Below are 15,985 nucleotides of genomic sequence, written 5' to 3' on the forward strand. Positions count from 1 at the left end.
ATTCGCTCAGAGGCTGGGGCAGTGTGAAGCCCCCTTTACATTTTACCAGAGCACGCAGGTAAATTTTAGACCTGTGTAGTCTAATACAGGAGCCGTTAGTCACGCGTGGCTGTTTAAATTGATTAAAATTAAATAAAATTTAAAATTTGGTTCCTCAGCTCCACTAGCCATATTTCCAGTGCTCAATAGCCTCATGTGGCTTCTGGCTACCCTATTGGACAACGTAGTTAAAGACTATTTCCATCATCGCGGAAAGTTCTGTTGGACAGCACTGCTTCAGACAATATTACACAACTGTAATCAGTTAGAAAATACACAGATTTTAATGAGGGCAAATGGCTAATTAGATGAACCAACCATAGACAAGGCAGTCGTCGAGGAAAAGAATGGGTTTACTTGACATTTTGGAGGTCCATTATGAGCAGAAAGTGCAAACAATTCTCAGTAAATTTAAGAAGTTGCATTAACCCTTTTTAGCCCGTGGGAGTAATCTTGTAGTCGATGGTGAATTAAGTTCCTGCTTCTAGTTACATATATGGATGGGGCTGGATGATATTGCAAAGAAATATTAATCTTATGCTCGCTCACTCACTCCCTCTCCCCCCCCTTCTCTTCTTCCCCCACTCAAATTTCCTTTGTTCAAGTTGTCTTCCCATCAGTTTGCCTCTACTCCCATGCCCTCAGCCCAGACAGGCGGAGGTCAGCCACCAGAGAGCTGGAAAACAAAGCCCACAAATACAAAGCATATAGTCTAAGAATTGGATCCAGAAAGTTCAGATACACACCTGAGAGAACTTTCCAGCCCCTTAGACTAGATGAAGAAAGCCAGTGCTTGAGGAAGAGGGAAGAGGAGGTGCTGAGCAGTCAGGAGAACGTGAGCTCAAGCAGGCTGCAAGCTTCCCTGGGAACCAGCACCGCCTTGCCAAACTCAAGCGAGCGCCTGGCAGCTGAGCTCAATTTTCCTTTCCGTTGGTGTCTGTTGAGAACTGCCATTCGACAGCAGGTCGTCTTCACACATCCATCTTCCAAGTGGGAGCGATGCTCACCACTCCGCTCGGCACCACATTCAGTCCCTGCCGAGAAGACGTTCCTCTTTCTTTGGCCCAGGAGGCTGGTAAACCACGCACCCTCTCTGTGAAGAGGGAATGAATAGGCTCCTCAAAGACACCATGGAAGGGCTTCCGTGGTGGCGCAGTAGTTGAGAGTCCGCCTGCCGATGCAGGGGACACGGGTTCGTGCCCCGGTCCGGGCGGATTCCACGTGCCGCGGAGCGGCTGCACCTGTGAGCCATGGCTGCTGAGCCTGCGCGTCCGGAGCCTGTGCTCCGCAACGGGAAAGGCCGTTTCGCGTACCGCAAAAAAAAAAAAAAAAAGACATCGTAGTAACATAAAGGGAGAGTCCCAACACTACTGTGAATTTGTCCTCAACCAACTCAAGGTCTCCCACAGGCATGGAGCAAGAGGAGAACATGTCATCCAGATGACATATACCATAAGGAACCTATGATGTTTTGGGAGGACCTGGGACCTTACGTTGAGTAATGAGCACAGAAAATGGTAGGCCAGCGGTTCCCAATGTTCCAGAAGAGGTTTGCATATTCGGGGGAAAATCAATTTCACCCGGTGATTGTGGGTGGCACCTGGATCTGGACATGTGTCTGAGATGTAAGCCTTGGAAGAATAGCCGTGGAGCTGAGAAGAATGGGAGGTATAGCAGAAAGTATTGGTTGCCACTCCCACTTCTTTCTTGTTGGCAGAGTTCAGAGTTTGTTCAAGGGTTCATGACCCTCATCCCATGTGCTTCAAGGAGGAGCCCTTCCCCAGCCCAAGGTTTTAGGGAAAGGCAGCTCCTGCCCACCAGAATGATGTCTGACTCCCAGCTGCTCTGTATGGGGCAGAGCTGATGGCTGTTCGTGTTATTTTCTGTTTACCACATACATTTCTAAATCATTGGGTTAAGGCTGCATACAATCTTTTTTTTTTTTGACTGCTCCACATCTTAGTTCCCCGACCAGGGATCGAACCCACACCCGCTGCAGTGGAAGCCCAGAGTCTTAACCACTGGACCGCCAGGGAAGTCCCTATATACAAATAGACAGCATCAGGCTGTCCAGCAGGATGTGGTTTCTCACATCAGGTGGCTGTGTTATCCACCTTGCCCTTTGCCCTAGGAGTGCCTGTTATACAACCATTATGAGAGGAATCAATGTACAAAAATGACTCAACAATCTCATGTGTGCAAAATCTCTCTTTACTGGTATTCTTTTTCTAATGTGTGTCTTTTTTTTATAAAGCCACATGAAGGTAAAATTTTTAAATGGTGAAAAACACAGATCTTAAGTGTATAAGGAGTTTCAGTACATGCATGCACACATGTAACGACCACCCGCAAACAAGACAGAGAACTTGGCCATCACCTCACAAAGTTCCCTCATGGCCCACCCCCATAGGCAACAACCGTCCTGCTTCCTAGTAACATAGATTAGCTTCATCTGTTCTTGAACTTCATTAAATGGAATCCTGTGATATGTATTCTTTGTGTCTGGCTGTTTCGGCTCAGCACAATATTTGGGGGTTTTCTTTGAGACTCTTCCACAGGAGTTCCTTCTTTTTTGGCTGCATTGGGTCTTTGTTGCTGTGCGCGGGCTTTCTCTAGCTGTGGCGAGCGGGGTCTACTCTTTGTTGTGGTGCACGGGCTTCTCATTGCAGTAGCTTCTCTTGTTGCAGAGCACATGCTCTAGGTGCGTGGGCTTCAGCAGTTGTTGCACATGGGCTCAGTAGTTGTGGTCTGCAGGCTCAGTAGTTGTGGCACACGGGCTTCATTGCTCCGCGGCATGTGGGATCTTCCCAGACCAGAGATCAAACCCGTGTCCCCTGCATTGGCAGGCAGATTCTTAACAACTGCACCACCAGGGAAGTCCCTCATTCATTTTTAAAATCAACTTTATTAAAGTATGATTTACATAAAATAAAATATCCCCATTTTAAGTGCACAGTCAATGAATTTAGACAAAATTATACACTCAGGTAACCACCCATAATCAGTGCGTTCCACATTTACAACACCCCAAAAAAGTTCCACTGTGCCCCTTCCCAATGCCTAGCCCAAGGCCACCACTGATCTGTTTTCTGTCTACAGATTAGATTTGTCTTACCTAGAGCACCTTATCATTAAAATTATACAGTATGTATTCTTTTTTTTTTAACATGTTTATTGGGGTATAATTGCTTTACAATGGTGTGTTAGTTTCTGCTTTATAACAAAGTGAATCAGTTATACATATACATATGTTCCCATATCTCTTCCCTCTTGCATCTCCCTCCCTCCCACCCTCCCTATCCCACCCCTCCAGGCGGTCACAAAACACCGAGCCGATATCCCTGTGCCATGCGGCTGCTTCCCACTAGCTATCTACCTTACGTTTGGTAGTGTATATATGTCCATGCCTCTCTCTCGCCCTGTCACAGCTCACCCTTCCCCCTCCCCATATCCTCAAGTCCGTTCTCCAGTACAGTATGTATTCTTATGTCTGGATTCTTTCAGCATGTTTCTGAGATTCATCCATGTTGTTGCTGTATTAGTAGTCCGTTCCTTTTTATTGATCTGTAATATTCCATCATGTGAATACATCACAATTTGTTTATCCATCCTCTTATTGAAGGACATCTGGGTTATTTCCATTCTGGAGCTATTACAGATAAATATGCTATATACATTCTTGTACAAGTCTTTTCTTGGGGGCATATATTTTCATTTCTCTTAGGTAAATATTAGTGAAATTGCTGGGTCATAGAGAAGGTGCTATGTTCTTTATTGTTTTTAAAACACTTAATTCTAACTCCAGTTCTGCTTCCACTGAATTCGTGAAAGATTGTGTACCAGGTATTATTGGGGATCCCCCTTCCCAGTGTCACACTAGAGTCTTGGAAATGTATGTGGTCACAGAGGCAGAACTGGCAGGTATTAGAATCATTGCCAAGTTTGGAAACTCTGGTCCCCCCACACGCACCCTAAGGTCACCCTTTCTATTATGTCAGCACCTCCCCAGGGCCCACGGAACAGGGCACAGATCTCCACTCCTACGTTCTGTTGACTACTTTCTCCCTAGTGTCTCTCCATTTGTGGCCTTGCCATCCGTTGCCAAGTGTCCTTGTGTATCTCACATTCAAACTCCCTGAGAGATAGGGTCTGTGTGGTCCACTTGGGGATGTTGTCCTGGTTGAGCAGACCAGTGCCTAGATGCTAGCTTCCCACAGCTGTGCAAGACTCACAGGCTTCTCATCCCTTTCTACTTTAGGAGACTGATTAGCTATCCTCTCTTCTTTCTCTCCTGGACCCTCAAAACCTTCACACATCACCCTCCCCTTCTGGGACACCTGGAAGAGTCTCTTCAGTGCAATTAGGGCTCTCATAAAGGGCAAGGAGAGTGGTTGGCTTCAAATGGCTTTCTTCTTTCTGTCCTGTCTGCAAAAATCCCCGAGGCATGGAAGCCTAAACCGCCTAGCCACCTTCACAGTGTAGGGGGAGAAGGAAATACGAGAGAAAAACACCATAATTATTTCAAGAAATTACTTAGCCACCTTTTAGTGCCGGGGAGCGCTTGATCTTCTTTAGGTGTGACTTTCTGAGGTTGTAATTGGAACACCCCCTGTGTTTCAGTCTCAAATTTCCTTTACTGGATATTCTGCCAATTGGATCTGTGAGTGGTTATTCAGGCCCATTGGGGTTGCAAGGAACAGAGTCATGTCCAGGTGTCATGGGTTTAGGGAAGTTTATCCTAAGGATAGACTGAGAAGTAGAGGAGCCAGGTACTGCTGCCTGGGAGCTGCTCCGCCCTCCCAGAACCACATCCCCAAGGGTATCACACAGAACCTGTGTCTCTGGGAGTGTGAATATGAGATATACAAGGACACTCAGCAACCGGGGGCAAGGCCACAAGTGGAGAGACACTAAAGAGAAAGCAGTCAACAGAACCCAGGGTAAAAGCTGGAACCATAAACAGCACAAGAATGAGTTGATCAAAACCATGTCTAAGCAGAAGTAAAGAAGCTGGTTTCCCCACAGGAGCCTGCTTCTCTTCCTAAACAAGAATGGGAAGTTATTCAAACTCAATAAGTCAAAAGTTCAATATGTTCACTGCTTGGCTGCTGTCGTATCTATTGTTCATGTCATCCTAAGCCAACCTCATTAGAACCTGAAACACCACAGAACCTGACGTTGGGAGTCTAGTAACTCCACTGGCTCAGAAAACAGGAAAAGAAAAAGCAAACTTGCAGATATAACACAGCAAGTTGTGGTGCATGCGAGTGCTGTTTAGCTAGCGTGGAGCACCATTCTCAGGGCTTCTACACGTGGTGATTAGGCTGGATAATGAGTGCATGCGTATCTGCTTTATCATTTGTTAATCTTTGAATTTTACGCTCTTTTGTGGTTAATCTTTAAACTGTACCCTCTTAAGATCTTTATATACTTTTCTCATTAGAAACTTTTTTTTTTTTTTTTTTGCTGCATCGGGTCTTAGTTGCAGCACCTGGGATCTTCATTGATGCATGCGGGATCATACGTTGTGGCGCATGGGCTTCTCTCTAGTTGTGGTGTGCAGGTTTTCCCTCTCTTATTGAGGACTGGGAGCTCAGTAGTTGTGGCACACGGGCTTAGTTGCCCCGCGGCATGTGAGATCTTAGTTCCCTGACCAGGGATCGACCCTGCGTCCCCTGCACCGGAGGGCAGAATCTTTACCACTGGACCACCAGGGAAGTCCCTTTAATTTTTTTTTTAAAGTAACAAGTATATAACTTTATTTATTTATTTTAAAATGTCTTTTTTTTTCATTTATTTTTGGCTGCGTTGGGTCTTCGTTGCTGCACGCGGGCTGCGCGCAGGTTTTCTCTAGTTGCGGTGAGCCCGGGCTGCTCTTTGTTGCAGTGCGTAGTCTTCTCATTACGGTGGCTTCTCTTGTTGCGGAGCACGGGCTCTAGGCATGCGGGCTTTAGTAGTTGTGGCTCGCAGGCTCAGTAGTTGTGGCGCACGGGCTTAGCTGCTCTTAGGCATGTGGGATCTTACCGGACCATGGCTCGACCCTGTGTCTCCTGCATTGGCAGGCAGTTCTATTTTTTTCTTTTTTCTCTTTTTCTCTTTCTTTTTTGTGGTACGCTGTCCTCTCACTGTTGTGGCCTCTCCCATTGCGGAGCACAGACTCCGGATGCGCAGGCTCAGCGGCAATGGCTCACGGGCCTAGCCGCTCCGCGGCATGTGGGATCTTCCCGGACCGGGGCACGAACCCATGTCCCCTGCATCAGCAGGCGGACTCTCAACCACTGCGCCACCAGGGAAGCCCTTGGCAGGCGATTCGTAACCACTGTGCCACCAAGGAAGTCCCAGGTTTACAACTTTAAAAGAACTCATTTTCCTCCAGTTCTATTGGACCAGCTCCATTTGTTTCTCAGAGAGAGCCCCAGGTGAGTAGAACAGAAATGAGATTCCACCTCTCACATCCAAGGATATAAGGACTGTCCTTTAGAAGCTGGGCGCATCCTGGCCAGGCCAGGCTGGGGCAGGTGCCAGCCTGGGCACGCACCACATTGCAGTGCACTGGGCTGTTTGCAGTGCTGTGGGCAGGGCTGAAGGAAACTAACAAGGGGGCGTGCAGTACACTGCAGCCCGAAATAGCCAGGAGCCGCTACCACCCCCAAGCCAAAAAGGTTGTAATAGGAACTGAATCTGAATTCATAATGTGAGTGGCTATGAGGCAGGAAGGACTAAGATGACCCATGAGTAAAGGGAAGTCTAACTGGTTTTGAGCAAAAGCCAAAGTGGTGAGATTGAGAAAAGGCTAATAGAGTCCATGGTCAGGCAGTTCAACTGCAGCAACAGGCAGAGAGGTGCTTTGTTACCCTAATGGAAGAAGATCAACAAACTTCTGCATTTGACATGAAAACCAGAAAATTCAGTCTTGCAGGTCAAGCTAGGTACTTCCAGTTCCTGGGCCATATTCCAGTCTCAATGACACTCACCTCTTCAACCATCCCTGGGTCAGGTACTTCTGACTGGGAGCAGTTGGGAGGAGTCTCACGATTAATCCCATGACTAGAGATGGATTAAAATGAATACCCAGCAGCTTCAACAAGGAATGTGTGCCACCAGTATGGAAAAAAAAATTTGATACCACTTCACTGAGAAAAATAAAAGAGCTAACGGAAAGATTTTCCTTGATTGAAGTTTAAAAAGATGTCATTTTCTCCCAAATTAATTTATGTTACCACGATTGTAATCAAAATGAGATTTCGAACGTTATTTTAAAATTCACCTTAATACTTGAAAATACCAAATAAATATTTGAAAACAAAGAAAACTGAAAAGAAATTAGCTTTATGAGATTTGAAAACATTTTACAAAGCAGTAATAATTATAAGTATGATTGAGGCACAAAAATCAACAAATATATCAATATCTTAGAATAATTATTCCAGAAAAAGACACAATTCCACATAATAATTGAATGCTTTTTAAAGAAGGCATCCCAAATTATCGGAAAAAATATTTTTCATGATGTTAAAACCTTTGTCGAGGTACATTAATAATTTAATTCTCTCTTGATACCATATAATTAGGTAAATTCAAGGTTAGCCATTTAAAATAAAGGAACGCATAGCATTGTCAGATCTCCGGGCATGGGTATACTTTTTAAACTAAAACCAGTCTGTTACATCTTACACACACACACACACACACACACACAAACCCACCCAATCAACAGTCAATTACAAAATAAATAAAATTTTCAATATATAAAAATACACCAAAGTAAAGAAGAAAACTGAAATACTCTGTTTAAAAAAAAAGACAAAGGATGAATAAGTACACTGAAATCTCTCTAAAAATGAACTCTAAACCCCCAGCTGATAAATGGACAAAGGGTAGGGTCACACAGTTTACAGTTGCAGTTGATTAACAAACATATGAGAAAATAAACTCTCTCTAGTAATCAAAGAAAAAGCCAATTTAAAAATAAAGATTACCATTTTGGTAAATCAAATTAGGTAGTACTTTAAATAAATGAAAGTATTTGGTATCAGCAAGCCTCCCTTGTCCATAGCTTCTCAGTATAATAACCCTCTTGAAAATCATCCAAAACATGGAAAAGCCTTTTGCACAAAAATATCTCTAGCAATAGTATTGGAAACCACCAAAATACCCAATAATAAAAGAATTGTTATGTAAACCGTGACATATGCACTAAGAAAAATATTATAAAATTATCTAATTATGTTTATAAATAGTTCCTTTTTAAATGGAGAATGTATAATTACATTACTCATGAAATTGGATACATACCATATACAATTATCTTTTTTAAATACATGGGAAATGATTGAAAGGAAACTAATATATATTAAAATGCTTTTTCCAGCTTTATTGAGATATTATTGACTTATATGTAAGTTTAAGGTGTACAACATGATGATTTGATACACATATATTGCAAAGTGATTATCACAGTAAGGTTAGTTAACACCTTTATCACCTCACATAATTACCATTCTTTTGGTGTGGTGATAACATTTAAGATTTACTCTCTTAACAGTACAACAATATATCAATACATTCAAGTACATAATACAGTACTGTTAATTACAGTCACCGTGCTGTACATTAGATCCCCAGAACTTAGTCATCTTATAGCTTGTAGCTGGTATCGTTTGATCAGCATCTCCCAGTTCGCTCCATCAGCACCCCACCCCCAGCCCTTGGCAACTACCTTTCTACTCTCTATTTCTATGAATTCATCTGTTTTAGATTCCACACATAAGTGAGATCATACAGTATTTGTCTTTCTCTGTCTGACTTGCTTCACTTAGCATAATGCCCTCAAGGGCCATTCCTATTGTTGCAAAAGATAGAATTTCCTTCTTTTTTATGGCTGAATAATATTACTCTGTGTATGTGTTTGTGTGTGTGTGACATTTTCTTTATCCTTTCATCCATCAATGGACACTTTGGTGGTTTCCATGTCTTGGCTATTATAAATAATGGTGCAATGAACAGGGGGATGTAGGTATCTCTTTAGGAAAGTAGTTTCATTCCCTTTGGATAAATACACAGAAGTAGGATTGCTGAATCTTACAGTAGTTCTACTTTTAATTTTTTGAGGAACCTCCATACTGTTTTCCATAGTAGCTATACCTATTTACATTTCCACCACCATTACAGAAGGGTTCCCTTTTTTCCACTTCCTTGACAATGCTTGTTATCTCTGTCTTTTTGATGATAGCCATTCTAACAGGTACAAGGTCATATCTCATTGTGGTTTTGATCTACATTTCCCAGATGATTAGTAATGTTGAGCATATTTTCTTGTACCTATTGGCCATTTGCGTGTCTTCTTGGGAGAAATGTCTTTCAAGTCCTTTGCCCAATTTTTAATAGAATTGTTTGAGGTTTTTTGCTACTGAGTTGTATGAGTTCCTTATATTGGTTATTAATATATATATTGGTTATTAATCCCTTCTCAGATAGATGGTTTGCAAATATTTTCTCCCATTCTGTAGGTTGCCATTTCATTTTGCTGATTGTTTCTTTTGCTGTGCAGAAGCTTTTAGCTTGATGTAGTTCCTCTTGTTTATTTTTGCTTTTGTTGCTTCCACTTTTGGTGTCATATCCAAAAAATTGTTGTCAAGAGCCAATGTCAAGGAGCTTTTTCTCTATGTTTTCTTCTAGGAGTTTTATAGTTTCAGGTCTTACATTTAAGTCTTTAATCCATTTTGAGTTAATTTTGTGAGTGGTGTAAGATAGGGGTCCAATTTCATTCTTTTGCATGTGAATATCCAGTTTTCCCAACACAATTTATTGAAGAAACTATCCTGTCCTCACTGAGTATTTTTGGCTCCCTTGTCAAATATTAGTTGACTGTATATGCATGGGTTTATTTCTGGGCTCTTGATTCTGTTCCATTGGTCTATGTGTCTGTTTTTACGCTGGTACGATACTATTTTGAATACTATGGCTTAGTGATAAAGTCTGAAATAAGGAATGTGATGCCACCAACTTTGTTCTTCTTTCTCAGGATTGCTTTGGCTATTTGGAGTCTTTTGTAGCTCTATATGAGTTTTAGGATTGTTTTTATTTCTATTTCTATGAAAAATACTGTTGGAATTTTGATAGAGATTGCATTAAATCCATAGATGTCTTTGGGTAGTATGGACATTTTAACAATATTAATTCTTCTGATCCATGAACATGGGATATGTTTCCATTTACTTGTGTCTTCTTCAATTTCTTTCATCAATGTCTTAATAGTTTTCAGTGGACAGATCTTTTACCCCCTTGGTTAAATTTATTCCTAAGTATTCTGTTGTTTTTGATGCTACTGTAAATGGGGTTGTTTTCTTTTTTTTAGATAGTTTGTTTTTAGTGAATTGAAATACAACTGAATTTTGTATCTTGGTTTTGTATCCTGCAATTTTACTGAATTCCTTCATTAGTTCTAACAGTTTTTTTGTAGAGTCTTTAGGGTTTTCTATGTTTAAGTTCATATCATCTGCAAACAGAGACAGTTTTACTTCTTCCTTTCCAATTTGGATGCATTTTATTTCTTTTTCTTGCCTAGTTGCTCTGGCTAGAACAACCAGTCTCAAACAGTTAGCTAGGCTCTTCCAAATAAGGCAATTGCTTAAGTATGTATAACCAGTCAAATAATTTCCTTGCTTTGCTTCAGCCTCTATTCTATAAAAGCCTTTCCCTTAGAAAGCTCCTAATCACTTCCAGTTTGGTGCTGCCTGATTTGAATCACTGTTTGCTCAAATAAACGCTTGTCAATTTTAACGTGCCTCTGTTTATCTTTTAATGGGACTATGGAATCCACTTCATATTCCTCACTGGGAACTGATCTGGAGTTTGTTCTAGACTTACAGGGTTCCAGGTTTACAGGTGGTCAAGGATATCACTTCCAGGCAGCCTGGGAACAATGGCAAACTTTGGAGATCTCAGAAAAAGAAAGGTACTTGCATGTTAAGAGATAATGCAGATGAAACTGGAGAAGAGCCACCAATCCTTGGTTCCTGGGCTTAGATGAGATGATAAGGGCAATTCAAGGGAGAAAGAAAGCATTAGAATAGCCTTGCCACCTTTTAGAAAATCTCCAGATAGAAGTTAACTCATTGGCATTTGTAGTCTTATAGCTCTAGTTTAGTTGATCATAGAGCAAGGACAACAACCTCCTATTAATCAACACCTCCTATTACAACTGTATAAGTAAAACATGCCACACAGAACAGAACATTCACAATTTAAAAGCTCATATCCAGGGACTTCCCTGGTGGCACAGTGGTTAAGAATCCGCCTGCCAATGCAGGGAATGTGGGTTTGATCCCTGGTCTGGGAAGATCCCACATGCCATGGAGCAACTAAGCCCGTGCACCACAACTACTGAGCCCACATGCCACAACTACTGAAGCCCGCACACCTAAAACCCATGCTCCACAAGAGAAGCCACCACAATGAGAAGCCCGTGCATCGCAACAAAGAGTAGCCCCCACACACCGCAACTAGAGAAAGCCCGTGCACCCAGAGAAGATCCAACACACCCAAAAAATAAATAAATAAAATAAAATAAAAGCTCATATCTACAAACTACATGAAGAGCTAGTACTGAAATTAAGTCATGGTGAGATTTTGTTTGGAGATTCTTCTCTAGAATAGAAAACATGTTTAAAGAGAAAATATCAGTATTATACAAATACAAATATTGCTGACAACTATGATTGTGTATGTATCATATAAATTAAGCCTGTACCTAATTTGTACCAAATAAATAATGGGAAATAATTTTCCTCAAATTGAAGAATATGAATCCCCAGATTCAAATGGTCCATCAGATATCTAGCACAATGAATGAAACCAGATCCATACCGAGTTGCATCACAGAGACATTTCACAACACCAGAAATAAGAAGATCCCAAAAGCTTCCTGAGAGGAGAAGAATGTAATTTATGAAAGAATTGGAGTCCAACGGGCATCAGACTTCTTTTTGCGGTACGCGGGCCTCTCACTGTTGTGGCCTCTCCCGTTGCGGAGCACAGGCTCCGGACGCGCAGGCTCAGCGGCCACGGCTCACGGGCCCAGCCGCTCTGCGGCATGTGGGATCTTCCCAGACCGGGGCACGAACCCGTGTCCCCTGCATCGGCAGGTGGACTCTCAACCACTGCGCCACCAGGGAAGCCCCATCAGACTTCTTAACAGCACATTGAAGGTAGAAGGTGGAGGAGCAATGACCTTAAAATTCTGAGGGAAATTGATCCATCCTAGAATTTAATACCCAGAAAAGAGATGCCACTCTAAATTCAAATAAGTTGAGGAGGTTTTGAAAAAGGGCTAATATTAAAGAGTGGGAAGGGATGCTGGAGTCCTCAAAGCTTTGCTGTTCCCATCACCAGGCCCAAGGATGAAGAGGAGGTGGTGGTTACCAGGATTCAGAAAAAGCAGATCATGTAGAGAGAACTACCTTGAGTGCAGGAATGACTTTCAGTAGAGGGCCACAGCCTGTGGAGGAAGCCCTAATGGAGTGATGGAGGGAATAAATACCCTATCCTCACCCCCTATCCTTCTTAGAGATTGGCTGAAATCAAAAAGAAATCAGAAGGCAAAGGAGCCAGTTGATATAGTTTCTAAACATCAGCCTCCTTGAGGGCACAGACCAGGGTGGAGAAGGACAGAGAGTGGGTCTGGAGAAGCAAACCAAAACTATCTGGCACACCAGCCAAACCACAAATTAACTGTGAGTATGGAGGAAAAACATTTTCAGAAACACAAAAGCTCTCCTCCCATGTGCCGTGAGCCTCAACGTCATGAGTTAACAAGACAGGGAATACATGGGATCCAACCGAGGGGCTCCAGCTAAGAAGCAAGAGGGGGAAACTTCAGGATGACATCTGGCCTCATACCTACAGAGCATCCAGTGTGTGTGCAGATCTAGAGGGAAGATGGGAGGCGGGGAAGTAGGGCTCCAAGGAGAAGAAGGGAACTGACAGCTTTTCCTATATGCTGAAGTATTGGGAAGAATTGCTCTAGGCCTTTTATTAATCTCTTGGGGTATTTGGGCAAAAAATAGCAATGAATACATTAAAAACTAAGAAAATGGGGGGAAATGATACTTATTAATCCAGTAAAACAAAATTTGTAGAAAGAGTAATCATGAAGAAACCCCCCAAAGACATCTAAAATCCAAAAGATGACCCGTAGGAAAGAATCATTGTTTGAATACTTGTCCCACTCTTGGAACCACAGCCAGTTGGTGTTAAATAAAGAAGCAATGACAACCAGAAGTAAGCAACCTACTCACCAGCAGCACGGGATGGATGCTCAAAGAAAGAACCCCTCTAGGAGAACAGAGGCAGCTTGCCCTGGGCAGGTGCATTAGCTAACACCTTTTCTGTCTCCTTCTTCCCCATCCCCAAGCCAGGGGGATAAGTGAGAAAGGCAGTGCAAGGGGACTGAGGACGGGTGCTCCCCACCACCGCCAGCCACAAGTTTAGCCTGTGCTGAGGGGGAGAAAAGGTCTGAATCAAATCTGAGACGGAATTTTTAAAAGGAACAGAACGGAATCTTAGTAACAGAAAAGGCACTTTTAACAAATAAGCAACTGACATGTTATGGAAATATATCATTAAGGAAGCTTTCTAACCAGAGGGAAAAAGAGAGGTTTGACAAGGAACAGAGGTAACAGTTTTTTAAAAAACAACCCAAAATTTGTTATAATATTCCGTTTGAGAATCCTTCATCAGACCAGTTACATAAATTAGAAAAATATCAGATGGTGGTTAAGTGCTATGCAGAGAATGATAACAGATGGGACGTGAGTATCAATGTGTTGCCACCTTAGGAAGGATGATAGGAAAGCCTCTGAGCGGCACCATTTAAGCTCAGTTCAGAATACAGGAGCCAGCCACAGGAATATTGCAGGGGAAGGGATGAGGGGTGTGCAGAGGGGAGAGCGGGCAATCTTCCCAGGAAGAAGCTACAGCTAGTGAGAAAGACTGAGCTTACTGTTGGAGGAACAAAAATAAGGCAGCTTGCCTCAGGTGTAGTGGGCTAGAATAGGACAAAATGAGATCAGAGAGGTACGCAGGGCTAGATCTGAGAGCTGACCCTGATGGCAGAACGAGAGAGTTGTACAGTCCCTGACAGCAGCAAGGCAAAGACACGTGTTTCTTGCAGGCCCTGCTCAAAATGCCAGACTGGAGAAACAAAGGGAGGGTACCAGAGTTGACTGCTAGAAGCCAAGAGCTGGGAGGGATGGTTGTAAAGTCACCAGCCATAGGGGGCATGACCAAGTCAAGGGTCTTGCAGCCAAAGCCCCCACTGGGGGAATTGGCAAGAAACCCATGAAATCATTCCATGGGGGAAAAAAGTTGGTATTTGACACTGACCACGCCAGAGGGCACCAACTCCAGGTTACATCTGTACCAGGTTAATTAGTCTTTTCCTTCTCCCTTATGTTGCCCATTTCCTCCAGTCTCCAAGGGCCCAAAAACACCTAGTGAATGGAGGAGCGAAGCAGGGCAATAATGCGGGACAGGCCACACCCCACGTCACACAGTGGGTTTCCCAGCCTGGAACAAGCTTGAAGGAGGCAGAGTAGAGGAAGGGGAGATGGGAGGGAGGGAGGGAGCTTTAAAGAAAGTAAGATGTTGAAGTTCTGACATTAGGCTAGACTGGAATTTGTATTACCTGAAAAACTGAGCATAATTCCATAATTCTTAAGAGCGACCAGAAAAGCTACGGAGCCAGAGAATTCCTCCAGAGACAAGAGAAGAGGTAACCAAAAATGTCACAGGATTTCTCTGAGTGGTAGACCTTTTCTACCTTTTGCTTAGGGTTAGGCACTTAGTTGGCATTTATGGAGCCATACTGCCATCAAGCAGAGATTGTTTCAGTCAAAGCCAGTTACCAGGTCTCAAGGGATGGAGACAGCCACAGAGCTGGAAAGAACTGGCCCCATGGGGACTGCGGGGGGTTGGGGGGGTTGGTTGTTTTGTCCTGAGGGTGCACCTGGGCAATGGGCTCCTGGCCATAAAGTTTGTGTGTGTGTGTGTGTGTGTGTTTTAAGAAGATGCTATATTTAGTCCAACAAACAGCAGACTTCATGGTTTAAACGGCATTTGAGATGCTTTTTGAAGATCACTGGTTTTGGCAGGCAGCAGCAGCATGGGGAAGAGGTGTTTCTGTTGGTGGGGGACAGGGCCAGGGCATGTTTGTATAAAAGTTGGGCTGGAGATGGTGTAAATGTAGGGAATAGGGGCAGATGAAACCAGAGGTAGAACTGGGGTTAGGTATTTTATGCAAGTGAACAGACATGTCCATATTGACTTAAGTAATGGAGAGTTTCTAGTAAGGATAGACACGCAGAGGAACGCAGAAAAAGCTGACCAACCAACCAGGCCTCAGAACGAGGGGGACTCTGAAGAGTGGCCCTGGATCAAAGGAGGCCCTAGGAACCTAGAAGCCAGGAGGGTGGCCCTTCAATTCAGGGCTCCATCTTTAACATGATTCAGCTGCTCACTGCACACCTGCTTCATTCTATACCTCCCCAGCTGGCATCTTCTTTCCCTCTGCTCTGTAGGTTGCACTTGGCCTCTTCTCCATCTAACAGTGTTCTTCCAAGTTCAGCTCCCACTGCTAATGGCCTCATTCAAGAGAATGAGATCATCGTCCCACTATCAGGAATTGAACTATAATTGAATTGTACCTCTTTATAAAGTAACAAGACGGACACCGGGAAAGCAATTGGCCCAGCTCAGTTTTTGGTACCAGTTAGGCAACATCTTAGAGGCTGGTGGCCCTTGGGAGAGATCCTGTGTGTACTGACGATGGGGAGGGAGCTGCAGACAGGAGTACAGCCATGTGGGACAAACCATGGCTGCCTAAAGGCTTGCCCCTTCAGCAAGGAGCAGTGGCAGGGGTATTTCTACCTAACAAAGGTCTGTGGTG

The sequence above is a fragment of the Aethalodelphis obliquidens genome, unplaced genomic scaffold (genome assembly GCF_003676395.1).
Source record: "Aethalodelphis obliquidens isolate GAN/ISIS:26980383/991018 unplaced genomic scaffold, ASM367639v1 scaffold10, whole genome shotgun sequence".
Classification (NCBI taxonomy): domain Eukaryota; kingdom Metazoa; phylum Chordata; class Mammalia; order Artiodactyla; family Delphinidae; genus Aethalodelphis; species Aethalodelphis obliquidens.